Below are 24,210 nucleotides of genomic sequence, written 5' to 3'. Positions count from 1 at the left end.
CAGGCAGCATGGATCAGTCAGAAAGCCAGGGCACGTCCTGGTGTCAACTGCAATGAATGAATGAGGGGCCCTGGAGACGTGAGCAGAGTTGAGGAGGGCTGGATGATACTGTTCATCAAGATCCTTTTTACACTTCCTGCTGTGGACTGGTCTCCAAGGAGCCTCCCGTTTTACTGAGATTACCCTGAAGTTGCTGCATTGACTCAGCAAATGAGGTTGTCAATTTTCCTGGTGGAGGGGTTCTCTTTGAGATCAATAATTTGAAATGAAGAAATAAAATGTAGGAACTACATTTTAGGAACTACATTTAGGAACTACTACTACAGATTTCCTTCTTGAAATCTGATTATCCTGTGTCTAGTCCCCTGAGATATAGTCACATTGTAACTGACATTGTTGGTCTGTGCACCCTCTTCCAAGGAATTACTTTAATAATAATTAAATACTAACCCCAAGTAGTATTTATGGAGTTTCTACCATGCACCAGACACTATTCTAATAACGTCTGCCTATCCCTAGCAGCAAGAAAACTGCATGGGTACCAGTTCCAAGCCCCATGGCCACGCGGCAGATGCTCAATACCTATTTGTGGAATAGGTGAGCAAATTAACTCAACAAACCTTGGAATTCCTAGCTTTACCCTTTCTAGAGAAAAGGGGAAAAGTGGGAGATGGAGAGTATGTGCCCCTCTATAGTGCTTTAATTATAACAAGTTAATGACAAATACATGTCCCTTTTCCTTGACAGCATCTCCACCTTGGCTCTCTTTAACTTCAACCACTTCTTTGTCCATCAGTTTTAAAACATGCTTAGAATACTCTAATTCTTATCCTTTTTATGTCTCTGGGTAGAAGATTCAGTGATCCATGCATGACAAATATATGTAGTATCAAAGGGGCAGTTAAAAACTCAAAGCAAGAATCAAGATTCATCACATAAAAGAAACTTCTAAAATCTCCCTGTACAGTGGCCTTAATTACATCATGACAGCCCAACTCCTTTTTCACCATATAAGTGAGGAATCGGATGTGGTTCTACTTCTACATGTTACAAAAGCTAAATATAAATGTGAGTATAAAGTCAAAAGCCAGTTTCCAAAAAATAAGCACTACTTTGAATTTGAAACCCCCTTTTGGCCAGTAAATCCATGCTGAAAATGATGAAGGATTTCTCTAGATTTAGCTTCCTTTAGAGATAATTCTGAGATAACAGTGACAGAGAGCCAAAGGGATGATTATAGGAAACTCATTCCAAACAGCTCAAACATTCATACACTTCTGTATTTCATAGGCACTTACTGCACACCTATGATGTGCATGACACCTTGCAGGACACAAGACCTGGTGTCCAGGGAAAGAGACACATAGATATCAGGATTGTGTGCCCCAGGCTTCTTACAGCAAGCAACAGAGCAGAGGAAAATCACTTAATCCAGCTGGAGCACCACAATCTAGACTAGATTACATGCAGAACAAAAAGATCTCCCTACAAATAAATATTTCAGCTGCCTCTCCAAAGCAAAGGTGGCATTTTGAAATATTTTAAGCAATGCCAAGTCAATGTTGAAAATCTTTGGGTGAAAATCACAGGCATGTAGAGAAAACCCTCCTCCAACCTCTCATACTTAACCTGAAGTTTGTGCTAAACTAACCCAATATATCAGAGCAGTAAGAAATCTAAACTTTAAAATGCTCTTCAGTTTATAGCAATGTACTTAATAATACAATGATGTGCTTGACCACCAAAGATGTACTCCTCTGAAAATTTAGCTAACCTAAGCATAAAACAACCTGATGATTTTTGGGGGGGAGAGATCAAATATACCTTCTCCCAGTGTGACCTGAAAAAGATTTCTTGAGAAAAAGAATCTCATCAGCTTTGTTTCTTTCTAATCTCCTATCTTAGACTATCTTTAATATGCTGTCAAATGCAGATAGTTCTTTATACCACGGTATGACAGGAATACAAGTAATATAAAAGCAGTTTTGCACACTTATAGACAATATCAAGTATTTTACATAATGATGCTAGAGAATACAGACAATGATATTGTAATAGCGATGTGTGATGGCAGCAGCTACACTGTAGTGAACATAGCATAATTTATAAAATTGTCAATATGTTGTACACCTGAAACTAATATAATTGTGTGTCAAATATACTCAAAGTAAAAAAAATAATGATGATGATGTTATAATACAGATTCTCACCTGCTGGGGAAGAAAGAACTAAAGTAGGGTAAAAGACAAAGATTTTATAATTTAATTGTGTCTTCCTATCAAACTCTACAGATTCCAATAGTTTAACTGGCATAATATACTCATTTTCTTTTTTTTATTCACTTAGCCTATGATTGCATTAAGTAGATTACTAATGCGTTCATTAAATGAGGTCCTTCCAAGGGAACTGGTGATTTTAATGCTCCTGGCTAAATGATAAATATCACTAGCTTTACAGCCTTAAGTATGACTTGTGGCAGAGCAAACAAAAGTTCATCAACGATTGAGGTAGGAGAGAATGGATGGCTCTCTATCTTTAATTAAAAATAATCTGTTAACATTACAAAAGAAGGAATAGAAAGTTAACATGGAAATAAATGAATATTTAGAAGTCAACATTATGCCAAATTTAGCAACAGTACTAGGGAAGCTAGAAACTCATCTATATTACAAATACAAAATAGAAATGCATCTATATTAAAAAAAATTATCAGAGTTCATATATGAAGTTATTTCTATAATATTCAAATTTTCCCTTTAAACATTCAAACACTAAAAAGTTTCATTTTATAGTTGCACTGAAGTTTCTTATTATCAAAATGAATGCCAAAAGACGGTGGGGGGGGGGGTAAGATTAGAGAGGAAATAAAGATTACCAGGATTTCCACTTATGGCAGCATGATGGATAAAAGTGGATGGACAACTCTCAAGGATGAAACAATAACATGTTGGATAAAATAGCAAAAAAAAAAAAAAAATGTTAATGCAATTAAGTGCAAAACTGAGCAGGAAGGAAAACAAAATACACACAGAGCCCAAAAATAAAGTGAAAACAGGCACCCATACAGGTAAGCACACACCAAAGCTGGCTTCTACCCTGAAGTTTCTGCTGAACTCTAGGGACCTTAACTTCCTACTTCGATGACTGCATAGACCTTAATAGAGAGATCATTCCTAGGATCTCATTTTGAGAAGTCAAAATAAGTAAACTAATAAACTACACATAAAGCTGGAGCACCCCACTCTCAGATGCAAAATTAACTCCACTGCACAAAAAGGGATGGCAAATAAAGAGTGAAATCTTGCCATTTGCAATGACATGCATAAAGCTAGAGAATGTTATACTAAGCGAAATAACTCGGTCAGAGAAAGACAAATACCATATGATTTCACTCATATGTGGAATTTAAGAAACAAAAATGATAAGAGGGTGATGAAAAAGAGAGAGAGAGAGAGAAGCAAACCAAGAAACAGACTCTTAACTACAGAGAACAAGCTGATGGTTACCAGAAGGGAGGTGGGCGGTGGGATGGGATAAATAGGTGATGGGGACTAAGGAGGGCACTTAATATGATGAGCACCAGATGTTATAGGGAAGTGTTGCATCACTATATTGTAAACCTGAAACTAATATTATACTGTATATTAACTAACCAGAATTTAAGCAAAAACTTTTAAAAAGGGAATGATGGAAAAATCTTACCTGTTTTTACTTTGGCACTAAATTGAGACAGAGGGAAATCCCCTGAAAATTAATAACAAGCTAGGTTACCCATGATTTTGTAGTCCAGATTTACACTACCTGTGGGGATAAAATCCTCAAGCAGAGAATTCAATTCAACATGGTCCCAATTTGGTAGTTCCACTAAGCAATTAACAGAAGCCAATGCTAATCCTGTCTAGGGGAACTCACCTTCAATCCAGAGCTCAAATGTTTCCCAGAGATAGAACCCCAAATAAAATAGTCCACAGTTTAAAAAAAAAAGTTACTAAACACAAGAAAAATAAGGCAATACGACTAAAACATATAACAGACCCACAAAAAGATCTGCAAATGGAATTCTTAGGCAACAAAAATAATATAACCATATTGACTATGATTTAAAGAAATAAAAGAGAGGCTTAAAAATCTAAGAAACAAGAACTCATAATTAAGCACTTGGAATTGGAACCAAGTAGAATTTAGAAATAGATACTACAATAAATGAAATTAAAGTCTTGATGGAAAGATAAAATAGACAAGACACAGCTAAAAAGAGAATTGGTGGATTATAAAATAGATATTTTTAAATTACCCAAAATTAAATCCAGACAAATAGAGATGAAAATGATGAAAAACAGGTTAATGACATCACCAATATGGCGACATAGGTTGTCTCTGACCTCAGTCCCCCTCACAAGACCAGTTAGCAACTATCCATAGAAAAGACACCATTGTGAAAAATCACAGAACCCTGGGTAAGGCTGAAATACCCTTGAACCACAGAAACAAAGGAGGACCACATTAGAAGGGTAAGAGGAGAGGTTTTACTTTGAATGCATTACCCATCCCCAGGCCAGCACAGCACTGCACTGAGATGCTCCCCTCCCCAGGCCTTAGTTTGTCTGGTAGTTAAGAGATCCCAAGATGGACATTCAGCTTCCCTAGCTTTATGGAGCATTTTCCAAGAGGCCTACTCAGGTCTTATGCCATGGAGATCACTGGGGGATTCTACTGGGCCAAACCACTGGAGATCAGATAGAGATACACAAGGGTTTAGAACTTACAGCAACCAGCACTCAGATCTGATACTACAAAAATACAAAGGATCATGGGGCGCCTGGGTGGCTCAGTCGGTTAAGCGTCCGACTTCAGCTCAGGTCACGATCTCGCGGTCTGCGAGTTCGAGCCCCGCGTCAGGCTCTGGGCTGATGGCTCAGAGCCTGGAGCCTTCTTCCGATTCTGTGTCTCCCTCTCTCTCTCTGCCCCTCCCCCGTTCATGCTGTGTCTCTCTCTGTCTCAAAAATAAATAAACGTTAAAAAAAAAATTAAAAAAAAAATACAAAGGATCATAAGATACTACAAACAATCATAGACCAAAAAATTGGACAACCTAGAAAAAATGAGAAAATTCCTGGAAACATATAGCCTACCAAGAATAAATCATGAAGAAACAGAAAAACTGAACAGACCAATAACAATAAAGAGCTGAATCAGTAATCAAAAATCTCCCAACAAAGAAAATCCTAGGACCAGAACATTTCACGGTGAATTCTAAACATTTAAAGAAGAATGACTGCCAATCTTTCTCAAATTCTTACAAAAATATGAAGAGGAGGGAATACTCCCAAACTCATTTTCTAAAACCAACAATACCCTGAGAGCAAAGCTAGATAAGGACACTACAAGAAAAGAAAATTACAGGACAACACACCCAGTGAATACAGATGTATGGGCTGATGTATGGATCTGCTGAATTTTATGTTGTATACCTGAAACTAACAAAACACTGTATGTTAACTAATTGGAACTAAAATAAAAACTAAAAAGTTCTCTCCACAAAAAAGAAAAACTGGTACCATGAGGTGATAAATGTGTTAACTAACTTTATTATGGTAATCATTTTGCAATATATACATATATGATATCATCACATTGTATAACTTAAACGTACACAATGTTATATGTCAAATATATCTCAACAAAGTTGGGAAACAAAAAAACAACAAAGGAATATTTCCAACAAAATAAAAATTAAAAAGGTCAAGAGCCATGGAGTACAGAGTTAGAGGCTCTCATAGGGCTGTCCAATCACAGCTCCACTCTGAACAGGCAATCACCAATATTTTTCCGGAATTGATAAAAGATTCCACTCCTCAGATTCAAAAACCTCAGTGCATTCCATGTTCACATACTCTCCCAAAATAATACACTCAGACACGTCACAATATAACTGCAGAACATGAAGAGGGAAAATAACTTAAGTACAGCCAGAAAGGACAAAGCACTAACAGAGGAATGATAATTAGATTGACAAGTGACTTTTCAATAACAATGGTGGGAAACAGAAAATAATTACAATGTGCTAAGAGAAAATAGCTGCCAGTCTGAAGTAATATAAAACCAGTGAGACTAGCTTTCTAGCACAAAGAATTTATACATAGAACAAAACCTGTAGTTTACCCTCAAAAAATGAAAACGTTTTTTAAAACTCTCAACTTAACCAGAAGGAAAACAATCCAGTTAAAAAGTCTGAGAAAATATATTGGTAACTATGTGGTTACAACCAAACAAATATTTACTATATAAACCTAATTGAGACTATATTAAGTAACAAAATGTAATTTAAATTAGTGAGGAGAAATGATGTGTTATTCAGTAAATGATATTGGGAAAACTGGCCAGACACTAATTAAAAATAGATTCAGAAATCTTGCCATTTGCAACTTTGTGGATGGAACTAGAGGGTATTATGCTAAGCAAAATTAGTCAGTCAGAGAAAGACAAATATCATATGACTTCACTCATATGAGGAATTTAAGATACAAAACAGATGAACATAAGGGAAGGGAAGCAAAAATAATATAAAAACAGGGAGGGGGACAAAACCTAAGAGACTCTAAAATACAGAGAACAAACTGAGGTTTGCTGGAGGGGCTGTGAGGTGGGGGATGGGCTAAATAGGAAAGGGGCATTAAGGAAGACACTTGCTGGGATGAGCACTGGGTGTTACACACAGGGACTGAATCACTGGAATCTACTCCTGAAATCATTATTCCACTATATGCTAACTAACTTAGATGTAAATAAATAAATAAATATATATAAAATAGATTCATATCTTTCATCTTATATTTTTTTAATTCCTGATTTATTAAAATTTAAATATAAAACTAAAATGAAACCATTAAAATGTATGTAAAATTTTGAAAATTTTAAATAGCAAAGATATTTCTAACATAATAGCAAAGCCTGAAAACACAAAGGAAAATACTAATTTAATGCTAATTTAAAAATGGCAAAAATATAAGAAAGGCATCATAAAAATGAAACACTTAGAAAATACTTACAATATGAATGATCAAGAGATAGTTTAAAAATTCATACAAATCAAAATGAAAAGTACAATGACTCCGGTTTAAAGATAAGCAAAACATATGATCAGACATCCTATAAAAGAGTGAAAACAAATTCTTAATAAACATTAAAATTAAAGGCAAGGAAACCCCTTATTAATGAAGATCACAGATATAATAGTTATGAACTATCAATTTTTCTTGTAACACAGTTAAGATCAAACTGAGTAAAGGGCACCTGGGTGGCTCAGTTGGTTCAGCATCCAACTTCAGCTCAGGTCATGATCTCTCGGTTTGTGAGTTTGAGCCCCACGTCGGGCTCTGTGCTGACAGCTCAGAGCCTGGGGCCTGCTTCAGATTCTGTGTCTCCCCATCTCTCCGCCCCTCCCATGTTCATGCTCTGTCTCTCTCTCTCAATAATAAATAAACGTTACAAAATTAAAAAAAAAGCTGAGAAACACCCATTGTCTAAGAGAGTGTATAGGCACATTTGACAAAATGTATTATATCCTTTGGCTTTATTCCCCAACTTAATGGGAATCTAGCCTAATAAATTATACAAGAATACATATATAACAGCTCCACTTGTTTGTGAATACAAGACTGGTTAAATAAGATAAAGTTACAGTGGAATATTATACTATCTCTATAAATGTTAGTTCATAAATTAGCCCTGTACATGGAAGGCCAGGAAAGACCAAGGAAAGAGGCAGACTACCCCAGATTAAAACAAAGCACTTTTAAGGGAACTTAGAAGACTTGTCTTGGGTAGCTACAAGATAAGTAGATCTCTGCACCTGTCTACCAGAATCTAAAAAGTTCATATAGAGGCCTTAACTGGGTTCAGTCATTTATTCAGTCCATATGGTCTCAACAGCACCATATTCTCTCTTTTTTTTTTTTTTTTAACATTTATTTATTTTTTTGAGACAGAGAGAGACAGAGCATGAACGGGGAAGGGTCAGAGAGAGAGGGAGACACAGAATCTGAAACGGGCTCCAGGCTCTGAGCAGTCAGCACAGAGCCCGATGCGGGGCTCAAACTCACATACCGCGAGATCGTGACCTGAGCCGAAGTCGGACGCTTAACCGACTGAGCCACCCAGGCGCCCCCACCATATTCTCTCTTAAAGCAGGCTAAAAATTTGTAGGTATAGTGTGATGTCAACATGTTTATTTAAAAAATAAATAAACTTATAACATAAATTAATATAATCTGAATAACTAATGAATATTTTTATCACTGCAGCTACACCATTAGAAGATACTCATATGTAAATCTTTAACTCTAAACCACATTTTTGACAATGTAATTATCCATAGCTTTATACATTTTAGAATTCATTATGTTTGATGGCAACTAAACTGAAAAAATATGCTAATTCTTCCTTCCTATCACCATCATGTGCAAATTACACATATACTTGATGAATGCACATGTTGCTAAATTCCGCATGTAAATGATATTTAAGTTTTGATAGTTTCACTGCTTCTTTAGCCAGTATATCTCCACAAATTATACACTGCATATCCAGAACCTGCAAAACAATTTCACAATGCCTAGAATCCAATCAAAGTTTATCAAATCTACAAAAAATCAGCAAACTATGATCTATAGTTAGGAGAAAAATCAGAACTGACACGTTAGCATTAACAGGTTATCATTAGTAGACAAGGACATTAAAAGAGTTATAACTCTAACCCATAAATTCAGAAAGTTAAGTAGAGATATAGAAGATATTTAAAAGCCCCAAATGAAATTTCTAAAAAAATTCTATTTTACACACATTAATAGCATGTATTGTGTGTAATCCCACACTGATGGGATTAACGGAAGAAGAGAAACTGCAGAATAAAACATCAGTGAACTTGAAGACATAGTAATATTCAAAAGAAAAACAAAGAGAAAAGAGAATTTTAACAACATAGTATCAGTGAGCTGTGGGACAAATTCAAGTGGCTTAATACATGTGTTTCAGGGGGCCCTGAAAAAGAGGGGGAATAAAAAAAGGACAAAAAATATCTGAAAAAATTGTAGCTGAAAGTTTTCCAAGTTTGGTAAAAAGCTATCAACCCACAGATCCAAGAAACTCAACAAACTCCAAATAAGAGAAATGAGAGGGGCACCTGGTTGGCTCAGTGGGTTGAGTGTCTGACATCAGCTCAAGTCATAATCTCACAGTTTGTGAGTTCAAGCCCCGCATCGGGCTCTGTGCTGACAGCTCAGAGCCTGGAGCCTGCTTCCAATTCTGTGTCTCCCCCTCTCTGCTCTGTCTCTTTGTCTCAAAAATAAACAAATGTTAAAAAAAATTTAATAAAAAATATATAAAAGAAATGAGAAAAAATTACACCAAGTAACAACAAAATCAAATTTTAAAAAAAGAACAAATTATCTTAAAAGATAAATTTATCTTAAAAGATAAATTTTAAGAGTAGCCAGTAATAAAAATCACATTATATTTTAATGTTTATTTATTTTTGAGAAAGAGAGAGGCAGAGTGAAAATGGGGAGGATAATGCCTTTCTCTGACTGACTTATTTCACTTAGCATTATACTCTCTAGCTCCATCCATATTGTTGCAAATGGCAAGATTTCACTCTTTTTTACAGCTGAGTGATATTCCATGGTATATCTAGACTACATCTTTATCCATTCATCTATCAATGGACACTTGTGCTTATTCCATATCTTGGCTATTGTAAGTAATGCTGCAATAAACATAGGGGTGCATCTTTTCGAATTAGTGTTTTCATATTTTTGGGTAAATACCCACTAGTGGAATTACTGTATCCTATGGTAATTCTATTTTTAAATTTTTGAGGAACCTTCATACTGTTTTCCACTGTGGCTGCACCAGTTTGCATTCCCACTAACAGTGCATAAGGATTCCTTTTTCTCCACATCCTTGCCAGCACTTGTTTCTTGTGTTTTTTTTTTTATTTTAGCCATTCTGACAGGTGTGATTTTGATTCATATTTCCCTGATGATCAATTAAGCTGTTTTTAAAAGAGCAAGTCAAAGACAAGAACATAGCTCTTTATCTCGGTCTCAAATCTCAAGATCCTTTTTCATTTTGTTTTATTCTGCCTTTGCTTTTATGTACTTCCTAAATAAAATAGTTTTTTCTGTAGCATGGTATAATGAAAAGAGCACTGGGTTAGAAATCAGAACCAACTTTTAATTTTGGCACTAAATATCGCTGTGACCCTGAGCACATTACTCAAATTGAACTCTACTTGTCATCCAAAAAACAAGGAGGTTACACTGGATACTCTCATAAATTTCTTCAGCATCCATAATTTACTGTGAATCAGATTAGAGATAAAACAGAAAGACTCCTCCCCTCAAAACTTACTCCAGAGCAGCAATAGAACGTACATCTGGACATAATTAAATCACTCACCATTCAAATGGATACAGAGAAGCAATGAAAGCAGAAAGATTATCTGGCACTCCATAAGTTTCCATCTGCTGTACATTTGAGGGTTCCCAGGAAAGGGAAAATAGTGACCTACATACTGGATATCAACTCAGGGAAGTCATTAAGGAAATAATAACAAAGCAGGAAGCTCTGTCTAGTCATCCTGGGTAAGACACAGACACCTTCTCACAGGACTGGCACAATCAGGCCCATTTTGAATCACAAATGAGGGCTTTGGACCAAAAGGTCTATGAAGGCCCTCCTACTTGCTCCAACATTCTGTGATTTGCATTTTTATTGTAGATTGAGGATTAAAATGGGAACAGATGAACGTTTTTCACACCCAGTCCCAGTTTCATGTGAAATGTTTCTGCACAAAATGTTTAATTGCTTTGCAGAAGTCACAAAGATGATTCAATGCCTCTTTCCTCTCCAAATGCATATAACTACTAGCTATGCTTATACAATATAGAAAACATGATGCTTTGGGATAATTTGGAAATGAATGGATAATATTCTCTGAAATAGTTATCACTAATATCTAAGTCAGCAGGTGCTTGCTGAATCACTTCCCCTTTTGGCTTTGGCCCTTTAGAATATCTGTATCTTTTTAAAGTGTATTTAAACAAACAAAAAGGTGGACTGATTGTTCTCAAAAAATGTTTCCACAGTTGGTTATTTACATTTATTGGAGGATGCAGCAGATACCCCCAAAAGCCATTCCCACTTGCCTGCCTTCATTAAAGTTTGAATACACTCCCACTCCCAGCTTTAAGAAGAATAGAATTCACTCCTAGCTTTAAGAAGAATAGAATTCTTAAAGCTAGGAGTGGCCACATGACACAATTCCAGCCATTGGGATATAAACAGATCTGACAGCAACTTCTGGGAACTTTTAGTTATTCTGGTTAGGTTTATACATTCCCCATGATACTTTCTTTCTTCCCTGAACATAGGTGTTATGTCTAGCCCCGCAGCAGCCCTAGTGCAACCATGAAATTACAAAGCAACATACCAAACAGTAAAGGGGAAAGATAGACAAGGCTTAGGTCGCTAACAACACAGTTAAGTTAAAAGATAAACAAATACCTCTTTGCTTAAGCCTCTGTATGCCAGGCTGTCCATCCACTAGTTGCAGCAAAATATATTCCTTGTTGATACAACAGATTTGAGGAAAAGAACTAATTGCGTTTTAGTCTGAGAATATATGTATTGCTTACAAAACACATGAAATTGATTCTTGACTGTTTCTTAATACTAATAACACCATGATTATTTAATAGGGCAATTACACATAGTCTAGGTTTCCATCAACATTTCAAAGAGGAAATATTAGCATATCATCATCTCTGATAAACAGCATAAGGATATATTACTTGTATACATATCATAATCCAGTTTCTATCATGGTCATAGCCTCTTTCCTATTATGAAAAACCATAGTTAAGTATTTTAGCATAAGCATGTTATCTGCCTCAAAAGCCACAGTCATTTTATTCATTCATAAATCAAAAGATCTATGTGTCAGAAATTGTCATTTCACATTTTCTCAACTGATAAGTGTAGATACTTGTCAATCCTTTTCATCCAGTGTGCTTCAAACTCTAAAGATCTACATTTTTTTATACCTGGGAGTAATATAGTTATGTTTTGTTATATTATTTTAGCTATACTGAAATGTAGAGCAAGGATTAGCAAACTTGCTCAATAAAGAAACAGATAGTGGGGCTCCTGGGTGGCTCAGTCGGTTAGGCGTCTGACTTTGGCTCAGGTCATGATCTCACAGCTCGTGAGTTCAAGCCCTGCATCAGGCTCTGCGCTGACAGCTTGAAGTCTGGAGCCTGCTTCAGATTCTGTGTCTCCCTCTCTCTCTGCCCCTCCCCCGCTCACGCTCTGTCTCTGTCTCTCAAAAATGAATGTAAAAAAAAAAAAAAAGAAAAGAAAAGAAAAAAGAAAGAACCAGATAGTAAATATTTTAAGCTTTAGGCTTTACAGTAAATATTTAGGCTTTACCATAAGGTCTCTGTTACAACCACTCAGTTTTGTCAAGTAGCACAAAAATAGCCATAGACAACATGAAAATGAATTAATGTAACTGTGTTACAATATAACTTTATTTACTGACATTGAACATTGCAGTTCATAAGGTTTTCAGGTGTCATGAAATATTATTCTTTCCAATTTGTTTTCAACCATATAACAATGTAAAAACCATTCTCAGTTCTTGGGCAATACAGAAACAGGTAGCAACCCCTATTTGGCCCACAAGCTATTACTAAATAAAACCTGCTATTTTGCCCTGAATGCTTCAGTCACCCGATTATGCCTTACAGAATAAGCAAATGGAAACTTTCAAAACTTCACTAATGTTTCAGGTGTAGTTTTTTCTAATAAAGCGTTCAACAGACATTCTAATGTGTACTGCTTTACAAATAAATGATTCTAGATTTCTTAATTCCTGCATTCATTTATATAGGAAAAGGCAGCCTTTTTGTATAGCAATAGGCAGCATTACCACGAACGCATTATGATCTGAGATCACGTTTCCACTGATAACTGATAATCCCTGTGAGGTCTGCATCCATAGCCCAGGGGAGTACCCCATTCATTTCTGTGCTCATCCCTGTTATCTTCCCCCTGAGATCACCCCATCGTGGCTGTTCTCTCAAGTCACATAAGCACTCTGCCAGGGAAATAAAGGAAGGCATTCTTTGGTTGTCCTGATTTTAACTGTCTCCCTTAAGTTTAGCCTGGCCACTAGACTTTAGTCCTCTTTCATATAGAGGTTAATGTATACTATTTAACATAGTACTGGAAATCTTAGCCTCAGCAATCAGACAACAAAAAGAAATCAAAGGCATCCAAAGTGGCTAGGAAGAAGTCAAACTTTCACTATTTGCAGATGACACGATATTCTATGTAGAAAACCCAAAAGACTCCACCATAAAATTGCTAGAAACTAATACAAGCATTCATCAAAGTCACAGGAAATAAAATTCAATGTGCAGATGTCTATTGCATTACTACACACCAATAACGAAGCAGCAGAAAAAGAAATCAAGGAATCAGTCCCATTTGCAGTTGCACTAAAACATACCTAAGAATAAACCTAACTAGAAGAGATAAAATATCTGTACTCTAAAAATTATAGAACACTTACGAAAGAAATTAAAGAGGACACAAACAAATGGAAAAGCATTCCATGCTCATGGACTGAAAGAACAAACATTGTTAAAGTGTCTATACTACTCAAATAAATCAACACATTCAGTGGAATCTTCATCAAAGTAACACCAGCATTTGTCACAGAACTAGAAAAAAAATCCTAAAATTTGTATGGAACCACAGAAGATCCCAAATAGCCAAAGAAATCCTGAAAAAGAAAAACAAAACTGGAGGCATCACAATTCCAGATTTCAAGCTATATCACAAAGCTGTAATCATTAATACAGTATGGTACTGGCACAAAAACAGACAAATAGATCAGTGTAATAGAATAGAGAACCCAGAAATGGACCCACAAATGTATGGCTGACTAATCTTTTGACAAAGCAGGAAAGAATATCCAATGGAAAAAAGTCTCTTCAGCAAATGGTGCTGGGGAAACTGGACAGTGAGTGACATGCAGAAGAATGAAACTGGACCACTTTCTTACACCATACACAAAAAATAAATTCAAAATGGATGAAAGACCTAAATATGAGACAGGAAACCATCAAAATTGTGGAGGAGAACACAGGCAGCAAACTCTTTGACCTCAGTCGGAGCAACTTCTTACTAGACATGTCCCTGTAGGCAAGGGAAACAAAAACAAAAATGAACTATTGGGACCTCACAAGATAAAAATCTTCTGCACAGTGAAGGAAACAATCAATAAAACTAAAAGGCAACTGACAGAATGAGAGAAGATATTTGCAAATGACACATCTGGTAAAGGGTTAGTATCCAAAATCTATGAAGAACTTATCAAACTCAACATCTAAGAAACAAACAACCTAGTTAAGAAGTGGGCAAAAGACATGAACAGACATTTTTATAAAGACATCCAGATGGCTAACAGACATGAAAAGATGCTCAACATTACTCATCACCAGGGAAATGCAAATCAAAACCATGATGAGATACCACCTCACACCTGTCAGAATGGCTAAAATTCACAAGAAACAACAGGTGTTGGCAAAGATGCAGAGAAAGAGGAACCCTCTTGCACTGTCAGTGGGAATGCAAACTGGTGTAACCACTGGAGAACAGACTAGAAGTTCCTCAAAAAACTAAAAACAGAACCACCCTATGACCCAGAAATTGCATTACTAGGTATTTACCCAAAGGATACAAAAACACTTATTTGAAGGCCTATATGCACCCCAGTGTTTATAGCAGCACTATCAACAACAGCCAAACTATGGAGACAGCCTAAATATCCATCAACTAATGAATGGATAAAGAAAATGTGGTGTATGTATACATGTATGTATATACACATATATACACATATGCATACATATATGCACATATATACATACATATATGTACATATATACACATATATACATACATGCAATGGAATATCACTCAGCCATCAAAAGAATGAAATCTTTCCATTTGTGATGACAGATTGGAGCCAGAATGTGTTATGGTAAGCAAAATAAGTCAATCAGAGAAAGACAAATACCATATGACTTCATTCATATGTGGAATTTAAGAAACAAAACAGATGAACATGAGAAGAGGAAAAAAGAGAGAGAGAGGGAGAGAAGCAAGCCACAAGAGACTCTTAACGACAGAGAACAAACTGAGGTTTGATCTAGATGGGCTAGATGAGTGATGGGTATTAAGGAGGGCACTTGTGAGGAGTACTGGGTGTTGTATGTTAAGTGATGAATCACTGAATTCTACTCCTGAAACCAGTATTTCCCTGTATTTTAACTAAAATTTAAATTTAAAATGAAAAGAAGCTAATGGGACATGAGGTTGCCAAAAATAGTAATAGCATTAAACGGAAAAAAGATGCTTTATCATTCCTGGCAAGAAGAACAAGACAATATTACTTATGGGGTGTAAAATGATAGTTCTCCCCACTCTAGGGCTAAGAAACATAACCTCCAAGAATGACTTGGCAATTTGTGACAATTGTTTTTGTTAAGATCATCGCCTATGCACATTGGCATTAATAAGTTATATGAATTATCTTTTTATGGTGAAATATTTTCTGATTCCTTCATTTTGCTAACCAGAAACAAAAATCAGTAGTACACCATGAAAGCCTTAGGCAACTGCAGCCCACATATGTCTGTCCCATTCATTCTTATTCTACTTTCTGTAACTGTAGCCCTTTTTCTAGGACTGGAGCTCTGCCCACATTTCCATTATTTTTGGCTAGAGTCCTATTAAATGAAGGTGACTTTGAATTCCAGGCTCAATAAAAAGACCTCAGGATGGCTAGGTGATGTGAATAGTGAATGATTTACTGAGAATCTACTATTAACAAGGCACTGTTCTAAGTTCTTCATATATTTAATACATGATCTTTAGATAAGGTGCTATTATCATCATCTTATAGATAAGAAAACTGATGCTTAGGGAGTTTACAAAACTTACCCAAGGGGCACCTGCACAGCTCAGTCAGTTGAGCATCCAACTCTTGATTTCTACTCGGGTCATGATCCCAAGGTTGTGGGATCGAGCCCTATGTCAGGCTCCATGCTGAAGGCGTAGCCTGCTTGGGATGCTCTCTCTCTCTTCCTCTGCCCCTCTCTCCAGGTTACACGTGCATGCACTCTAAAATAAAATAAAATACTTTAAAAAAAACTTACTCAAGGTCACACTGCAGGTAAGAAACAGTTCTCCTTCCACTGCACCAACCTGCCTCTTAGATTCTAGTTCATTATAGGCTCTTCCCTTAGGGTCTGAATTTATCTCCAATTTCTCCATGTAGATATGGGAGGATTTCCCAAAACAGTGATCATTTGGAAGTGGTCACTTTGCATTGATTTTGGATCACACAGAGTTCTACCCACCTTTTCCTCCCAGAATGAACTTGAGAATATTATATTTGAGTAGCCCAGGTGTTTACTCCAGGCCAGCCCTCTATCACTGGACAACTTCTTCCCAGCCCCTAGCCTGTGCCCTGCTGAACAGATTTTATTGCTTCCCTGAAAACCCAGTATTTCTGGATATCTAGGATACCAAAACCATGCCTACCTGAGTTTCATCATTTCACTGTAAATCTTTGAATGCTTAATCCTACCACTATAAAGGGAGGACACTGCCCCACTGTAAACAACACTTCAATAATAAATTGCATAATGATGAATTTATGCAATTAAATTTGAATTTTTCTGTGAAATGGAACATTCCAATGAAATCTTTTTTTTTTCAATAATAGTTTTCAATGTGAGGTCCTGGAAGGTGTAATGCTACGTGCAAAGAGATATACTGGGCTTCTATTGTGTATTTAAATTATTATACCTAGTCCCAGCTTAAAAAGGTTGAATTTATATGTACCACAGTTGTAAGACAGTCTTGTTTTCTTTTCATAATGAAGACACATACAGCTAGAACTCAGTCCAGGCCTACGCCAAATGCTGAAATAGTTGAAGTTGTCTTTGCTGATTCTTTACCTCTTCTGTGGTACCTCACCCTAGATATCCTACTATTGTCATGTGTCACCCACACATGCCCACAGAGAGTTCCCTAAACTCTAAACCTTTCCCATTTCCATTTTTGTGCCTATAAAAAGTATCCAGGATTTTATTTTCTCAGTCATATTCTCTATTTCCAATCTCCCCAAAGCAAAAACAAAAACAAATCCACAATATATTCTAATTATAAGAGCTTTAGTACATTCCCCCTCAAAGATAACAAATTATCAGTTTGGTTCCCAAGATTGGAAGCTAGAGGTCCCTGGTCAGAACAAGGAGGGTTAAGGTGAAGAATTTCAGATGACCACAAAAGCACAGAAGGTTGGACAGTTTGGCACACAGCCAAAGGATATGGCAGGTACAGATGGCAGCAGTCCAGTACCCAGGGATTCAGATGGCAGCTAATTGACAGGAGAAAACAACTAGGCAGGTGGCTAACAGCACAGGTTCAGCTATCTAAAGTCAGGTCAGGCACAGGGTCAGAAAACCAGTAACATTAAATCTGAGAAATAAGGAATTCATAGAAACTGAGTAATTTTGCCTGAGGAGCCTGGATTACTGAACCATTTCCTTCCCCAGCTTTGGCACAGTTTTATCCAGGCTATAGTGGTTAACTACAGGAGTCTGAGAATGAAAGCGATGTGACAGATTCAGATAAGGAGAAACCAGACAGCATCTGAGGGGCTAAGGTTAATAAGACCATTGACCAAGCCTCATGAACAAACATTGATTATTTCCCTCCTTCAGGAGAGGACACATTTATAGTATAAGGAGAACTGCAATGACTGAATCCATTCTAAATGCAATACTTAAGTCCATTCTACAGCAGGGGGGAAAAACTCACAAAGATTAATTCCACCTGAGAGCAAATGGCTGCACAGGTAATTGAGAAGGAACAGTCAAGAGAGGTTTCACAAGGGAGATGACATTTGAGCTTGATTGTAGAGCATAAATAGAACATTATCATACAGGATGAAGGACGTTCCAAACAGGGGGTACAGCATGAGCAAAGACAAGCAGGCTTGAAAATACACATTGTACTTGAGGACTTTTGGGTTGTCCAGTGTGTTCAGATATAGGCAACATGGTAGGAAATAGCAAAAACGAAGCTAGACTATAAGCATGTATATACATACACAAGTGCTCACATACATATGCCTGTATATACATATATTCACATATGTATACATATTTGTATATTATATATAAATATAAATGAGTGCATAAATATAAATGTATATAGTTGTCAAACTGTAATCAGACAGTGAAGTCTTTGACTATAACCCTTAGGGAATGTGACCTTAAAGGAACACATTCAAAGGTTTTAATCAAGCAGAGAGGCATGATCAGTTTTATAAAATCAGTGATAACGATGCATAGGAAGGACTGGAAGGAGAGAACTACAGCACAGATAACAGACCCATCAAAGATCAGTTAACAACAATCCACACAGAAGATCATGATGAGCTAAAGCAGGGCAGTGGTCACAGGGATAGAGAGGAAAAGGCAGTTTCTGGAGTTTTTGAGGGGAGAAATCAGCACAACTTACTAACCTATTTTACACAGAGGAAAAGAAACAAAGAGGTTCCTAACTTATGCAACAGAGGGTGATGAGATGGGAGTGCCATTAATGAAGACAAAGAAACAAGATTTGGGGAACAAGATTACAAATTGGATTCAAATTTGAAAAAACAAAAAACCAAAAAGCCTAGAACATAAGAATGAGCTTGTGCTATAAATTGAGGGTCCAGTATATTAGTAATGTTTGAATACTTGGGAATGTACAAAATCACCCAGGGAAAATGTCTAAAAGGAAACCTGGAAAAGACTAAATTTGTCTGCACATGAAAAGATGTGTCACTGACTACAAAAGTAACTGTAGAGACTTTAACCAAATGAATAATACCCAAGAGAGCAAGTCTTATATTTGAAATAGGTAAGAGAGAAGGGGACAAATCATGCTTAAAGGAGAGATACTGAAAAGTAGGAAAGGTTTTCTGTACTCAAATACACCATACTGACAACCAGCTACTCTATTCAAGTCTTCTTGGAAGAACAAGAAAGTGATAATGGTCTTTCCAGGCTCTCTTGTCCTATAATGCTTTCCTCTCAGATGTACTTGCTTAACTTCTATCTTGTTTACAGAATCCTGGCCTTTTTATGGGCTGATGCTGGCCTGGCAATGGCACAGTTGTCAAATAAAATGCATCTGAGTTCATGGAAACCAAATCTATCGTTGATATTATGCAGCCAACCTGTATGACAAGGTTCTGGAAACACACTAAACCTGTTGTGGCCAAAATCACCCTATGCAAATTAAGTCTTTACATTCATCCTTATTTCCTGGTAACAATTTAGATGTAATTCTTCAAGTTACTCAGTGACATATAGTAAATGGCCTCTTCTATTACACTGATCAGCAGCAAACATACATGTTAATTACCCTGACTATAGCAATCATTTCACAAAGTACATGTATATCAAATCATCACATGTACACTTTATATTCAATATTATCTGTCAGTTACACCTCAACAAAGCTGGAAAAGAAAAAATAAATATCCAGTTTATTATATGCTTGGAAACCTCCGTATTCTCAACAGGAAAGCTGGAATTACAAATGCACCTTACAGAGATGCGAGGATCAAATATTTGTGAAAGTGTTTTATCAACTTTCAGTCATTTCATAATTGTTAGTTGCTATTAGTAGTATCAGACCCTGGGGTTTAATGTACAGTTAATGACACATAGAATTAAGTGATAAAGTGATTTTTGTTTAATTTTTACTACAGCTTATAAAAACAGTAAGACATTAACCCAAATATGTGACATTTTAACAGACAAAATTTGTATTCTGATGATCTAGCTGAAAAATAATCATAGAATTACACACATTCAATCAGCACCTATATAAATACAAAAAGAAACTCTAGCCCTTTCATTGTGAATAAGGAAATACAGTAAAGAAACCTGCCCACAAGAGCCTAAACAGATGTGTTTAATCAAATCAATAATATTGTGTGACTGATAAAAGTACCAAACATCAGTGAATCAATTTCATGTTATATTCTTGGAGTGATATTGTATAGGCATTATTTTAGCAGAAAACTTTGTCCCAAAATGCTTAATCAACACTAGATAAAATACATACAAGCACTGTTGTTCTACTAGGCTTCATAAAGAATCCATTCATCCTAAGGGAATACATTCTGGTTTCCACATCTCTCCACAATATTTTATATCTATGCTCAAGAAAAGCCTGGGGTGAAGAAAAAGATATGACTAAATGGTTGAACATTTTAGCAGCAAAATCCTTAAACTCATAGTAGAACAATGATGAGATTAGCTGTTCCAGAAGAAAATCAAAACTATGGAAAGTAAAGAAAAATTTATAGTCAGGGTAAGCAAAGTAAATGCAGGCTCCTACATTTCACAAGAATATACCTATTTGTAAGGGCAAAAAAAAAATATGTTGACAATGAAGTTTATTAACTCTCTGTTCTCCCAAGCAATTGAGGGCATCAGGAAATACAATGTTTCTAAAAGAATACTTCTGTTCAAGAAATAAGAATTATCTATAAATGGGGCCTTTGTCTGAAAACACAGAACACAGAGATAAGAATCATTTCTATTCTAAAAGAAAGCTGCAGGTTGATAACAGTGGTGATCTATTTGGGAATACAGATCCAATTCTACTGCTCACAGTGCTTAATGTCTCCAGCATTTTCCAGCCATTTCCTTCTACAGAGGCCCAGGTACGATAGCATATGCTGCATGGGATGGCCATTAACAAAGAAATGTGGGCTTAGGACAAGAATCAATACCAGCTGTCATCTTACGTGATCACAAGATAATTTTTAAAGCCCAAATAATCTCCTTGATTTGGCGTATGGCAATTGAGCTCATTTTTCAGTAGCTAAAATCCATGACTACATATTTACCCCTAAACACATAAAAGGGAAACAGAACGCTGTATTTCTCAAGAAAAGCAGACTTGGCTTGCCTAGACTATAGATCAAATTAAGTGGGGCCATGAGGCAAATGAGCTCAGATTTGGGACAACAAATTCTGTCGATGAATTTGGTTCCATTAGACTTGGGTTACAAACTACACCAAAATAATGGGATTTGGTTCCATGTGAGAAAATTATGGAGCTTAAAAAAAAAAAAAAAAAAAACTCTTTCCCATTACAATCAACCACTAAAGGATTCTGCAAGGGAAATGCACTCAAATGAATTAGTTGTATAACTGTTACTCTTTCATTAAAATGATTTAATAGTTCTACAAATGTCATGGCATTAGCATTTTATGCAAAGCTATAAAACAGTAGCAAGTAAAAAATCAACTGCCTTTAAAAGTCAGCACTTTTGGACTATGTTTATGAGACTACACGGTCACTTTGTGATATGAAATGGCAGCATTGCTAAGATAAATATTGCTTGCTGGCCAGTTTTATTTTGGGCAGAAGGCCATTAAAGGAAGGAGGCTGCCGAATTCATATTTCATTTGGATGGGCTTCAACAATTCATGTACATTGGCTTAATTCATCTAAGGAAAAGAGAAGCTTTTTGGAGTATCTCCTTAAGAGATTATTTAATTACATATTCCTACAAAGTTTAAACTACTCCTTTCAGGGCAGGCAATCTAAAAACATATTTATAGGCAGGTGATAGGCAGACATGTGATGGCAAAACAAACGACTTCCAGAAAGACAAAGGTGCTGACTCTGTCCACAATCTATCCTTAATCCACTGTATCTCTAAATAGATATTAGATGTTTTCCATCCTCATTAGAGTATGGTAGATGATGTTCATATTTTTCATTAGTTTTTCCAAAACTATTCCTTAAGCAAAATTTTGATAACAATTGTCAACACACTTAGGCTGGATAGTAGCCCACGAAGTTTAACTTATTAACTGCACATTAGCCAACTGCTAAAGTTTAATAGTAACAAGTACCTAGTGGTATGGCTGGCATTCAGATTAAAAATAAAGGTTTGGAAAAAATATATAGGAAGGAAGGAAGGAAGGAAGGGAGGGGTGGTAGGGAGAGACAGAAAGAAAAAGGTAGGTAGGTTTGGACTGTCATAATTTTGATTGTCAATGGGTAAGATTTAAGTGGTTAGAACACTGTCAATGGTCCTTCAGTAGCTGATGCCACATGAGAGACTAGCTAACAAAAATGAGCAGGTAACAAAATAAGTCTCTTTTCTGTGTTATTGGCCTTCTTTGGCTAACATGTTCAATAACATGTAATGAAAGGAGACAGCATGATGCAGTGGGAGAACACTGAATTTGGAATATTAAGGTCTGGGTTAAAATCCTAGCTTGATCTTAGGAATTCACATAGCTTGTTTTTAAACTAGGAGCCTGGATTGGATGACATCTAAGATGGTGGACCAAATGGTATGGGGCAGGAGAGCACCCTATTACCACACAACAACGACAGGCCACTAGTGGCTTACCAACAATTATCAAGAGTAGGGGCGCCTGGGTGGCTCAGTCGGTTGGGCGTCCGACTTCAGCTCAGGTCATGATCTCGCGGTTCATGAGTTCGAGCCCTGCATCCAGCTCTGTGCTGCCAGCTCGGAGCCTGGAGTCTGCTTCGGGTTCTGTGTCTCCCTCTCTCTGCCCCATTCCCACTCATGCTCTGTCTCTCTCTATCTTTTAAAAATAAATAAAGCATTAAAAAAAAAAGAGTAGTCAGAGGGTATAGGTAAACTCTGTGTGGCTCCTTAATATCTACCTAATTGAACTGATGTGGAAGTTCGGTCACAATGGATTGGAAGTGGGCTTTTCAAGCTCCTGTATGATCTCATTCCAATAGTAAGACAGTTTCATTTATTATCTTAAACTTCTAAATGTTATGTTAGCCTAATCACTTTTAAACTTTTTCTTTAATATTTATTTATTTTTGAGAGAGAAAGCAGGAGCGGGGGGGGGGGGGCAGAAAAAGAGGGGGACAGAGAATCCGAAGCAGGCTGCACACTGACAGCAGAGAGCCCAATGCAGTGCTCACACTTACAAACCATGAGATCACGACCAGAGTCAAAGTCACACACTTAACCAACTGAGCCACCCAGGCATCCCAGTCTTTTAAAATTCTATATTCTAATTATAATTATTAACTCCCACCAATATCTCTGTTTTTTATTATTAAAGTCTCCTCAAATTTAAAGGCAGGCAAACTGAAGCAGGAAATAAGGATGCAGTGAGTGAGTGTGAGAAACTGAGAAGTCTTCATGAGATCGACCCTAACTCCGTGGGTTCTAACTCTGTGGGACCTTTGATTATTAGTGGATGCTTTATTTTTTTTTTTATTTTAGAGAGAGAAAGCACACAAGCTGAGGAGAGAGGCAGAGGGAAGGAGAGAGGGAGAGGGAGAGGGAGAGGGAGAGGGAGAGGGAGAGGGAGAGGGAGAGGGAGAGGGAGAGGGAGAGGGAGAGGGAGAGGGAGAGGGAGAGGGAGAGGGAGAGGGAGAGGGAGAGGGAGAGGGAGAGGGAGAGGGAGAGGGAGAGGGAGAGGGAGAGGGAGAGGGAGAGAGAAAGGGAGAGAGAAAGGGAGGGAGAGGGAGAGAGAAAGAGAGACAGAGAGAGAGAGAGACAGAGAGAGAGAGAGACAGAGAGAGAGAGAGACAGAGAGAGAGAGACTCTTAAGCAGGCTCCATGCTCAGCACAGAGCCCGACACAGGGCTCAATCCCACGACCCTGGGATCATGACCAAGCTGAAATCAAGAGTTTGAGCTCAACTGAGTTTTGAGCTCAAGCGTCTGAGTTGAGCTCAACTGATTGAGCTACCCAGGTGCCTCTGATTTTTACTCGAAGCTTTAATTGGAAGTCCCACCATATTGAGTCTTTCCCACTGCTATATGAATACATTTAATTTTGCTTTCTAAATCAAAAATGCAAGTAGTGAGAAGGTATATAGTAAATGTCTAAATATCTATTGCAGACTTTGGGATTCAGAAGGTAGTAGATAACATAATCTCTGACCTCAAGAAGTTACAGTCTGTATATTTACCCAAAAAATATAAAAACACTAATTCAAAGGGATACATGCACCCCTCTGTTTATAGCAGCATTATATACAGTAG

The 24,210-nt window shown here is 36.9% G+C and overlaps 1 protein-coding gene and 1 long non-coding RNA gene across 3 annotated transcripts in view; both read right to left on the bottom strand.

Moving 5' to 3' along the window:
- The window catches only part of PLPPR1 (phospholipid phosphatase related 1), a 512,674-nt gene extending 496,550 nt beyond the window's left edge, over nt 1-16,124 (bottom strand). The window contains exon 1 of one of the 2 annotated variants that reach the window (XM_042964601.1): nt 16,075-16,124. The gene's annotated coding sequence lies outside the window, so the exon portion shown is untranslated. The remainder of the gene's footprint in view (nt 1-16,074) is intronic. The other variant, XM_042964596.1, reaches the window with a different exon arrangement.
- A 90-nt stretch (nt 16,125-16,214) lies between these two features.
- The window catches only part of LOC122233219, an 82,452-nt gene continuing 74,456 nt past the window's right edge, over nt 16,215-24,210 (bottom strand). The window contains exon 3 of the long non-coding RNA XR_006210738.1: nt 16,215-16,254. This is a non-coding gene — a long non-coding RNA (uncharacterized LOC122233219). The remainder of the gene's footprint in view (nt 16,255-24,210) is intronic.

Source organism: Panthera tigris, chromosome D4 (genome assembly GCF_018350195.1).
Source record: "Panthera tigris isolate Pti1 chromosome D4, P.tigris_Pti1_mat1.1, whole genome shotgun sequence".
NCBI lineage: Eukaryota > Metazoa > Chordata > Mammalia > Carnivora > Felidae > Panthera > Panthera tigris.
Note: the sequence above shows the minus strand (reverse complement) of the source record. Positions and strands in the feature narration are given on the sequence as shown.